This window comes from Aquarana catesbeiana, linkage group LG02 (assembly GCF_042186555.1).
Source record: "Aquarana catesbeiana isolate 2022-GZ linkage group LG02, ASM4218655v1, whole genome shotgun sequence".
In the NCBI taxonomy this organism is placed as follows: domain Eukaryota; kingdom Metazoa; phylum Chordata; class Amphibia; order Anura; family Ranidae; genus Aquarana; species Aquarana catesbeiana.
In genome coordinates, this window is record NC_133325.1 from 385,182,142 (window position 1) to 385,193,500 (window position 11,359).

At 43.8% G+C, this 11,359-nt stretch overlaps 1 non-coding gene across 1 annotated transcript; it reads right to left on the minus strand.

Moving 5' to 3' along the window:
• Positions 1-940: 940 nt before the first annotated feature.
• LOC141130898 (small nucleolar RNA U3) lies at positions 941-1,159 on the minus strand. The gene has a single exon (XR_012242540.1). It is a non-coding gene; the product is annotated as a small nucleolar RNA U3 (small nucleolar RNA).
• Between the last annotated feature and the right edge of the window lie 10,200 nt (positions 1,160-11,359).

Here is an 11,359-nt window from a genome sequence, read left to right on the forward strand (position 1 = left end):
TACTTAAAATTTTCTAATTTGACACTTTAAAAAAAATTGATTTGATCACTTTTATTCCTATTACAAGGAATGATGTAAACATCCCTTGTAATAGGAATATGGCATGACAGGACCTCCTTACAGTGAGATATGGGGTCAATAAGACCCCATATCTCACCTCTAGGCTGGGAAGCCTAAAATAATTAAAAAAAAAAAATCACTGCTTCCCAGCCAAGGCGGCGCTGTTTTTTTTTAAAGCAGAGGCTAGGCGTGACGTCATAACAACGCGCTCGGCCTCCAACGATCATAGAGACTCCGGCGACCATCCGGTCCGTCGGAAATCTCTATGGTGGACATCCGGGGCCGGCGGATCCGTTCTCCGACTCACCGATCGCAGAGGTGAGTCGGTAGAAGCACTGACTAGCCGATATGATCATTCTTATGGTGTAGGAAATCACCGGCTGAAAACGCCAATATCTGAATGATGCCTGGAGCTTCAGGCATCATTCAGATATACCACCATAAAACCCAGGACATCCATGGACGCCCAGCAGTCGGCAAGTGGTTAAGCCCATTAAGATCTTACTACGGTATCTGAGACTCTAAGAGACGATTACTTCATCCTGTTTCAGACTGTCCACTGATCAAAACACTTTGCCACGTTCCACCTTTTTAATTCCATCCCCTTTACACCTGAGTGGGCCCCTATTGGCATCCTTGACAGGGTGGGTATAAAAATAAGTAAAAGCAAAAAACCATCCTGATAATGAATGCATTTGTTAATTTAGAAACAACCATTTCGGCTTTTAATTAAATAGTGTAGGCAGACCCCAGAAATTCTAACTGTACAGCCCAGGGAAAAGACTATCAAAAGCACTATATTTTTATGTTTCAAGACATCTTATGGAGACCATACATATTCATTGCACAAGATGCTCTATTATTTACATCCAATAAAACAATCACTCAGCTTGTGTTTCTTTCCTCCTTGCCTTTAAATTAAAAGCAAAGAACGGTCATCAACAACTAACAGCAGCTACAATAAGAAGCAGCACTGTAAGTCCACTTCACGCTCAGAAAGAAACACTTGTACTCTTCATTGTGATTGGTAAGTTTGTACACTTTAGAGCACATTTCGACAGTTAAAAACTATAGAAATGATCCCTGAAAGTATAGTCTTAACCAGAAAATGTGTTGATTAAAGAGCACATGTTACGAGCACCCATTACAAGTTGTAGTGACCTTTATCATACACAATAAAAAAATACAAATCACTCAACAAAGTTACCAATATCATTCCCAAACACCAAACTGTTTTCTGAAATGTGTTATGTGTGTTTCTAATTACATAACATGTGTCTTTCTACATATTTACTTATACTCTGATTTCAATTATCTAGCTTACAAGTCCTTCAGTCAAAACATTTGCATATCCGGCATCTCTTAACCAATTGAAGTTTATCCCGCCCCCTGTAGCTCTTACTAACTTTTTTTTGTTACACATCAGGAGAACCTTAACTGTTTAACAACCAGATACATTGTACCTTCCTAACAAAACAGTTTACCTTTGTTGCTGATAAATGCTAGATTTAAAAAGTTCTTTAATTACCTAATAATCTACCATTTAAATGACTAGCTGGTTAACATTTATATATACGCTATAAAATAACAGAAAATTTGAATAACAGGTGTTATTCTGTTCAAACAAGTTTTTTTTATCAATTTCTAAATCGAAGTAACTGCAATATAAAAAAAATGTAAAACATTACAAAGTGAAGGTTTTAACACTTATGAGCTGTATAAGAAAAGATGTTACACTATTAACTAAATATAAAAAAAAGTATGTACATTTCTATAAACAATGAAAGAAGGGGAATTAAAATCGCCATGTAATCTGGTAATTTTCAATGATTAAAAACCAAATTACAAGCCCAATTTTTTACGAGCCCAAGTGAACAAAAAAAGTGCACCAGGGTAGTAAATAGGGAGTAATATCAAGGAGTCTAGTAGGGTTTAAAACATGTTTGTGATGTAAAGGCATTTGCATTATAGAGTGCAGAGCCATAGGTACCTATAGGAGTGACATCAGTATGTGGACTGTACGTGGCCAGTGGTCCTGGGAGCATTTTAAGCTCTAGATTACTGATCCCCTGCACCCAGGAAAGGCAGCGGTGAGTCTCCTAGACAAAAAAAAATGTAGATGCAAATATTTTCCTTCACCAGGTAAGAAAAGTAAAAAGATTTGTAAGGTGGGTAGGAGGGTTTTTCACATAGCCCTAGTACTGCCACTGACATAAAGCTTACGTCAGTGGCAGCAGGAGGAGGGGGGTTTCCACACACTACTGTAGCAGTTGGGAGTGTGTATATTTCATAAGCTGACTTTTGGCTTTCTGATAATCTGACCCCTGGAAATGTGCCCCCCCAGAAATGTTCAAAACACATCAGGACCAGAAACAAGTGGAGGTCACTCAGGTAGTGGTGTCTACTTCAGTGATTTCCAGCTTCCAGGGGCATTGGCTAGGTATGATATGCCTCAAATTCTTCCTTTACCACTTAAGCTCCGGAAGGTTTTTCCTCCTTCATTACAAGAGTATTATTTGCTATTTGGCCTTATTTTAGTCATGCAACACTATACGCAAATTAAATTTATACCAATTTTTTCACACAAATAGAGCTTTCTTTTCATGGTATTTGATCACCACTGAGTTTCTTATTTTTCGAACGGTCCTGCTGAAAAAACAGCATTCGATCAGCCGCTTGCTCCAGCACTGATCAGTGTATTCTGACAGGAGGGGAGTCCCCGCTGTCACAATACAATAGCACACAAGTCATGTAGATGTGGGGATCTGTGAGCTGATTGAACATGATGCATTTGCCATCTCGGGGGGTGCAGCATCATAGGTCCCACATTTTAATATATATTTTAGGGAAACTCCTATGTTCTGGTCCCAAAAAGCAGCAGCGAATGCCAAACAATAAGAAAAATCAGGGAAACCGATAGGGAACATAACTTAGGGCATTTAAGGGTAGAAATGCCTCAGCTAGCCTTCTAGGGTTTAAAGTGGCAAATAAAGTAAAAAAACAATGACAAATGCATATGCAACTTACCTTAAAGTGAACATTTTAGCCATTTCAAACTTAAAATAAAAATTCTGCTTAAGGCTATTATCTATACATTCATTCAGTTTTAAAAAAAATACATTGTTTTAGCAGCAACAAAGATGGATACAGTTTTACACTTTTTCATAAGGTAACTAATACAACACTACTTCTACCATCAAAATAACCTAATCTAATCTCATTTCTATAACAGCTATTAAGTAAAGTACTACTATAAACTCACTTGACATATTAATTACCAAAGTGTAGAATAATAATTTTACGTTTTTCCTAATGTTAATAATGTTTACTGCTATACAAGGCTCTGCACGATTTTCCGTCTTTTTCGTTCTTGATGACAATGAAAAGGAAAATCTGCAACAGGAATGCAGACAAACACTTTTTTTCTTTAGTACAATAGGAGAATGCTAGAACCCCTGTCAGCTTTTCATTGCTTTCTGGGTCCCAGTTAAAGATATCCCTTACTGGACTTCCGGCCGGATGTGATCGAGGCAGAGCGCGTTCCTCCACAGCTCCATCGCCCTGTCTCTTATCAGACTCACTGGAGAATCTCCCATTACTCCTCAGCTGCACCCTGATTTAGGGGAAGGTGTCCGGAGTACAGAGATGCCTTCATCTACTACTAAAAAGGCTGCTAAGGCTCACACGGACCTCCGAAGTGCCCGCTCTGCAGGAGAAGCTGGAAGAGGCTCCGCCCCCGCCATCTTGTCTTCATCGCCGAAAGACCAGGGCGCCAAAACAGCGGCGGGTAAGATGGCACAGGCACAGGGATCAGCGGCATGTATTCCGGAGGGAGATCCGGTTATGGCTGTGGATGCAGAGGCAATAACAGGGCCTATCCTAGAAGCCATAAACGCTAGCAAAGCAGAGCTGATGGGGAGAATAGATCATCTGTCCTCAGAATGCACGCTCATAAGGCATGATTTGGACAAGATCCGCAGCAGGCTGACCACTGTAGAAACCAGAGTGTCAGAGGTGGAAGATGTTGCTCATGTTCATGATGGCCGCATAATAGAACTTCGAGAGCAGGTACAGGCATTGCAGGGCAGGGCAGACGACGCAGAAGACAGACAAAGAAGGAATAATATCCGAGTGGTCGGTCTGCCAGAGGGAGCTGAAGGAGATAAAACCACAACATTCGCTGAGCTCTTTTTCAAACAACTGTTGTCGCTGCAAGATCTCCCACCCACATATGTTATAGAAAGAGCGCATAGAGTGCCCACTGGAAATAGACCCCCAGGTGCCTTCCCAAGACCTTTTCTGGTGAGATTCCTGAATTATCGCGACCGCGACATGATTTTGACTCAGGCCAGAAAACAGCAAGAACTGAGATATGAAAACGCAAAAATCATGCTCTTCCCTGATTTTTCTGCTGCAACGCAATACAAACGCAGATCCTTCAACGAGGTCCGTCGACGCCTGCGGGAAAAAGAAATAAGATACAGTATGCTGTACCCCAGCAAGCTCAGAATCCAATACAAGGGGACTGTGAAGTTCTTTGAAAACCCGGAAGATGCCTGCGAATGGATGGATAAAGAATTCTAACAGTCAGTCGTCTGAGGAACCAAGCCTGTGAAGGTAAATACTTTTAACAGTTTGCATGTGGCCCTTTGAAAATTCTGACACTAATACCAACCATTGCACCAACCTGGCACAACATGGTCTCCTGCACAAGAGACTTTGCTAAACCTAATGAGTGTGAGGATGATCAAGTGTTTTGCCCATAAATAACAATTGGATACGTGGTAAACCCATCTTTCTTGGATGTGGAAAGGGCCAGGGCCTAGAAGATCCGGCCACCTACTTAAAGAAAGCAATCCAGTTATCTACTACCATAATATTATTCTTTATTGAAAAAGGCTGCCTTTACAATCAAGTCTCCAGTATATGCTGTAATGGAGCAACAAGAAGAGGATACGAAAGTGTCAACGGAAATGCCAGACTTTCGACCATGTCGGTGGGATTTCAAACCAAGTGTTCAGGTTTTTTTTGGTTCAGGGATAAAGCTATATGCTGGACTAAAAAGTTTTGTTTTTAGCATAATAGCAGGGGTAAGGTATGTTTTTTTGTTTGGTAGAGTCACAGCTCAATTCCATATATTAAGGGTACTCATAACTCTTACACCGTCAATAATCCGGGGAACATTAGCTGGGAAAAATATAGGGCACTGCTCACCCTGGGAAAAATGATTGTTAAGGCAAATAAGTATGACGAGTAAAATCAAAATGGTATCTTGGAACGTTCGAGGTCTCAATCACAAAGTAAAGAGAGCCTCAGTGTTCCAATATCTTAAGCAGCACCAACCGCATATTGTTCTCCTGCAGGAGACACACCTGGATGGAGCCAGGATTCTATCCCTTCGCAGACCATGGATTCAAAGAGCTTTACACTCCACGTACTCCACATTTGCGAGGGGAGTGACAATCCTAATCAGCAAGGCTATCCCTTGCACGATCCATCAGTTGCTCTCAGATCCGGGGGGAAGATATGTGGCAGTAGTAATGGATATGTGTTTTAAGACAATATTGGTGGTTAATATTTATGTACCCCCTCCCTTTCAAGGACAAATATTATATGATCTAACAACCAGGTTGGCACCATTCTCCCACCTTCCAATAGTGGTAATGGGGGATTTCAATGCTGTGCTGGAGGCGGCGTTGGACTCCTCCAATCCAAGTAGAGGAGGATCAGTTGGCTTGGCGGGCTGGGCGTTGGTAACAGGCTTTAAGGAACTATGGAGATGGAAACATCCCTTAGATAGATGTTACTCGCATGTATCTTTGACACACGGATCTGCAGCTAGGATTGACTTAGCCTTTGGGAATGACGGTATCTTGCCATTTGTGACAGACATAGACTATCTGGCTGGGGGCCTGACAGACCATAACCCTCTTTCTCTCACCTTATCTTTTGCATCCGGGTTAAAGGGGGGGGGATGGAGACTCTCTCCTGGTTGGCTGCAGAATGACCAGGTCACGGCACAGATAGGGGAGGCTATGACCACATATTGGTCGTCAAACCCGGAAACGGCAGAGCCCCCGATAGTGTGGGACGCCTTTAAGGCAGTATCTAGAGGGGAATGCATCTCAGCCATAAAAACTGCCAGAGTACAGGACAATGAAGAAAACGAGACCCTAAAGAATCTGGTAAAAGATAGAGAGGAGGAGTATGCCAAAACTTCATCAGGGGAATCATACAGGTCCCTGTTAGAGGCACGACGTTCCTTATCAATACACGTCACGGGCCAGGCCCGATCTGAAATATCTAGAAGGGCAGAAGGGGACAAAAACGGGAAGCTTCTAGCGTTACTGGTAGCTGACTGTCACCCTATCGTTAATATTCCGGTAATTAAAAGTACGGGGGGAGACATGATAAGAGACCCCAAACTAATCATGCAAGAATTTGTTAACTTTTTTTCCTCCCTTTATGCCCCCATCCCATCGTACGATGAATCGGCCTTAGACTCCCTCCTGATTGATTTACCCATACCAAAATTGTCAGAAAATGACTCCAGTATCCTAGAGGCTACAATCACAGTAAAAGAAATACAGCAGGCGATATCTGCCTTTCCTCCGCACAAGGCCCCTGGACCAGATGGTCTGCCAGCAGACTTCTATAAACTAAATGTAGAGACCTTAGCCCCCAGACTAAATACACTACTGACATACTGCCATGAGCATGAAATCTTGCCAGAATCCATGTTGGAGGCCTACATGGTTCTCATTTTGAAACCAGGTAAAGATCCTCTGGAATGTGCGTCATACCGACCCATAGCCTTATTGAATATGGATCTAAAAATTTTAACTAAAATACTGGCAACTAGACTGGCCACAATTATACAAACCATTGTCAATATTGATCAGACGGGTTTTATGCCGGGCAAGTCAACAGACACAAATCTGAGGAGATTATTTACACATCTTCAGATACAGTCAGATTTCTCAACAACCAGAGTTGTAGTCTCTATAGACTTTGAGAAAGCATTCGACTCTGTGGACTGGAGGTACATGCTCAAGGTACTAGAGGTAATGGGATTCGGTCCACGATTCAGGAAATGGATCTCCTTACTATACAAATCCCCGAAAATAGCAATATGAATGGGTACTTTCATTTCAGACTTCTTCGCAGTGGGGAGGGGGACTTGGCAGGGCTGCCCCCTATCCCCTTTCTTGTTTTCGCTTGCTTTGGAACCATTGGCGGTGGCTCTTAGATCTTCCGAGCAGATTAAGGCGATCAAAATAGGCACAATTACTGAAACTGTAGCGCTGTATGCAGATGATATGCTGCTTTTCCTCAGCGATCCACGAGACTCTCTTAGGATAGCCCTGGGAATTATTGACCGTTTTGCAGGGTTCTCTGGACTACGGGTAAATTGGAATAAATCCTCTATACTGCCTTTAGATCTGGCGGCCCGTGATGTGGCGGATCCGGGTCTCCCACTTCAGTGGGTCTCCTCCCTTAAATATTTAGGAATCAAAATTACCTCCAACATACAGGATTACATGCCCCTTAACCTGGTGCCACTGATAACTTTATTAAAGCAAAAGGTCCAGGCCTGGACAAGTCTGCCATTATCCCTAATAGGCCGAATAGCCCTGCTTAAAATGAAATTCCTCCCTGTAATACTCTATTTCCTGAGAAATGCACCAATCTGGATCCCCAAATCTTATTTTAAAAAGATTGACAGTATAGTATCTTCCTTCCTTTGGGCACCCAAACCCCCAAGAATAGGCCTTAAAACGTTACAGGAGCCTGGCGATCAAGGGGGACTAGCACTACCGGACTGGCAAAAATATTACTTAGCCGGACAAATGGTTTTTGCTCGTAGGTGGCTAATAGCAGAGGATGGGGATGCAGCCACAGTGTTAGAAGCAGCACGACTGGGATCCTATGAAAGCCTCAGATATGCCTTATTCAGAGGAACTAGATCTGACCTCCCACTGACGACCACAATGAAGGCGACGATAAAGGCCTGGGAGATGGCGGTGAAGCTGGCAAGCCCAAGTTTTGGGGGAGTCTCCCCATCGGCGCCTTTATGGATGAACCCAGCTTTGCCCCATTTCTACAACTTCCAAGACCCCATGGTATGGGCAATAAAGGGTATAAAGACATTAAGAGACATTACACACCTCGGAGAATTACAGACATTCTCTCAACTACAATCCAGACATGACCTCCCAAATTCATATCTGTTCAGGTTTCTGCAGCTCAGACATGCATTTCAGATGCAGTTTCGAGGGATGAGGGTGGAATCTCTGCCCTCGTCCCTTGAATCAATACTGTCAAGTGAGAATATGGTAAAGACTCTATCACTGACATATAAAGAATTTTTCAAATCCACTCCGAAAGGGATTTCTAGATGTCAGGAAAAATGGGAGGCGGAGATACATGATGTACGGGGGAGGACTGGGACGATATGTGGACACAACCATTTAAACACCTCGTATCAGCAAGGGATCGTTTGATCCAGTTAAAATGTTTACACAGGAGTTATTACACTCCAGATAGACTAGCAAAGATTTTTCCGAGTATCTCAGCGGAATGTTGGAGGTGCTCTCAGTCTCCGGCAGATGCTGATCATGTCTTTTGGTGCTGCTCACAGGTTCAGAGATTCTGGAAGGATATAACAACTTGCATAGCAGACTTACTCTCAACACCTATACCGGTAACTATCAGAGTTTGTCTGCTGGGACTGGTGGAGGAGGTGGTGCCCTCACATGCTATGAGAACCATGAGCTCCAACAGTGGAATTCTGGAAGGGTTTGGTTAATGCTATGTTACCATACTACAAATACACATATGAAGCAAGAGGTTGCTTAAAAAAATTTGATAAAGTCTGGCACACATGGTACAACTCTAGTGATACAGTGGGATAGAGTGGATAAGTACAGTCTGATATATACCATACAGGAGACTCCTGATCACATAGGAAGAGATAAGAAGGTGTTGCGTGTTTTGTGTTAAAGATACTATAAATAAACATATAAATGTCATAGTTATTGCAGTGTACCTGTATTAGATACCAGCAGAATTTAAACCAAATAGATAAAGTAATATGGTGTAATCTACATAGATACAATATGTGGCTGTATAAGAGTAGCATAATGTCTGATTAAGGTTAGTACAATATCCAAAATCCGCTATGATGAGCTGTGACTCAAGTTGGGGTAGTGGGGAGGGAGGTGGGAGGGAAGGGGGATCTGGGGGTTAAATAGGATAGACAGTTGGACTATGTTAGTCAGAATAGGAAGGCCATGTTGGCCATACTTAGAGGGTGTCCATACCGGTCACCTTAAAATACAGTTTTGTTGTATTATTGTCTTGTACTAAATGGAAAATCAATAAAAAGAATTAAAAAAAAAAAAAAAAAGATATCCCTTACTACCTGCCTGGTAAAACTGCTGTCACTGTGACTGTAGTTGAGTAAAAAAATCTCTTTAACAGAGAGCACTGTAATGTTTCCTCACTCTATCCAAACCTATACTTGCACGTTAGGCCTCTTTTACTCAGATGGACCGATCGGGTCTGCCTATTAGTTTTTAAGGCGGACCCGATTGGACCATCCATTATTCTCCATGGATCGGTGGATGTCAACAGACACATATTCACCCGCCGACACCCAATCCGAACCTATCCGCTAAAAAGAGCCCATAGAGGACAGCAGGCTGTGACACGGACCTGTCATCCGACTGCTCAGTGCGTATCAATGGAGAGATCCCCCGCTGAGCTGTCAGATCTGCTGGCGGACTCTGCCATTGTGAAAGGGGCCTTAACCAGTTGCCGACCGCCTCACGACGATATACGTCGGCAGAATGGCACGGGCAGGCACAATCACGTACCTGTACGTGATCTGCCTCCTGCGGGCGGGGGGTCCGATCGGACCCCTGCCCCGGTGCCCAAGGCGGGCAGCTTCTGTCCGGGAGCGATCAAAGGTGATGGGGAGGCCATCCATTCATGGCCCCCCCCCTCGCGATCGCTCCCAGCCAATGAAATCCTTCCTCTGCTGCTGTATAGTAAACAGCAGCAGAGGAAGTGATGTCATCTCTCCTTGGCTCGGTATTTTCCGTTCCGGCGCCAAGGAGAGAAGACATATGTGAGTGCACCAACACACACACAGTAGAACACGCCAGGCATACTGTACACCCCCCAATCACCCCCCCCCCCCCAATCACAGTGACACCAAGCAGTTTTTTTTCTGATTACTGCATTGATGTCAGTTTGTGACAGTTAGTGTGGTAGGGCAGTTAGTGATAGCTCCCTTTAGGTCTAGGGTACCCCCATAACCCCCTCTAATAAAGTTTTAACCCCTTGATCACCCCCCGTCGCCAGTGTCACTAAGCGATCGTTTTTCTGATCGCTGTATTACTGTCACTAGTGACGCTAGTTAAGGAGGTAAATATATAGGTTCGCCGTCAGCGTTTTATAGCGTCAGGGACCCCCATATACTACCTAATAAAGGTTTTAACCCCTTGATTGCCCCCTAGTTAACCCTTTCACCAGTGATCACCGTATAACTGTTACGGGTGACGCTGGTTAGTTAGTATATTTTTTATAGTGTCAGGGCACCCGCCGTTTATTACCTAATAAAGGTTTAGCCCCCTGATCGCCCGGCGGTGATATAAGTTACATTTTAGGGTCAGATAGGGTCTGCGTCGCCCCAGGCAGCGTCACGTTAGCGCCAGTACCGCTAACACCCACGCACGCAGCATACGCCTCACTTAGTGGTATAGTATCTGAACGGATCAATATCTGATCAGATCTATACTAGCGTCCCCAGCAGTTTAGGGTTCCCAAAAACGCAGTGTTAGCGGGATCAGACCAGATACCTGCTAGCACCTGCGTTTTGCCCCTCCGCCCGGCCCAGCCCACCCAAGTGCAGTATCGATCGATCACTGTCAATTACAAAACACTAAATGCATAACTGCAGCGATCGCAGAGTCAGGCCTGATCACCTGCGATCGCTAACAGTTTTTTTGGTAGCATTTTGGTGAACTGGCAAGCACCAGCGGCCTAGTACACCCCAGTCGTAGTCAAACCAGCACTGCAGTAACAATTGGTGATGTGGCGAGTCCCATAAGTGCAGTTCAAGCTGGTGAGGTGGCAAGCACAAGTAGTGTCCTGCTGCCACCAAGAAGAAGACAAACACAGGCCCGTCGTGCCCATAATGCTCTTCCTGCTGCATTCGCCAATCCTAATTGGGAACCCACCACTTCTGCAGCACCCGTACTTCCCCCATTCACATCCCCAACCAAATGCAGTC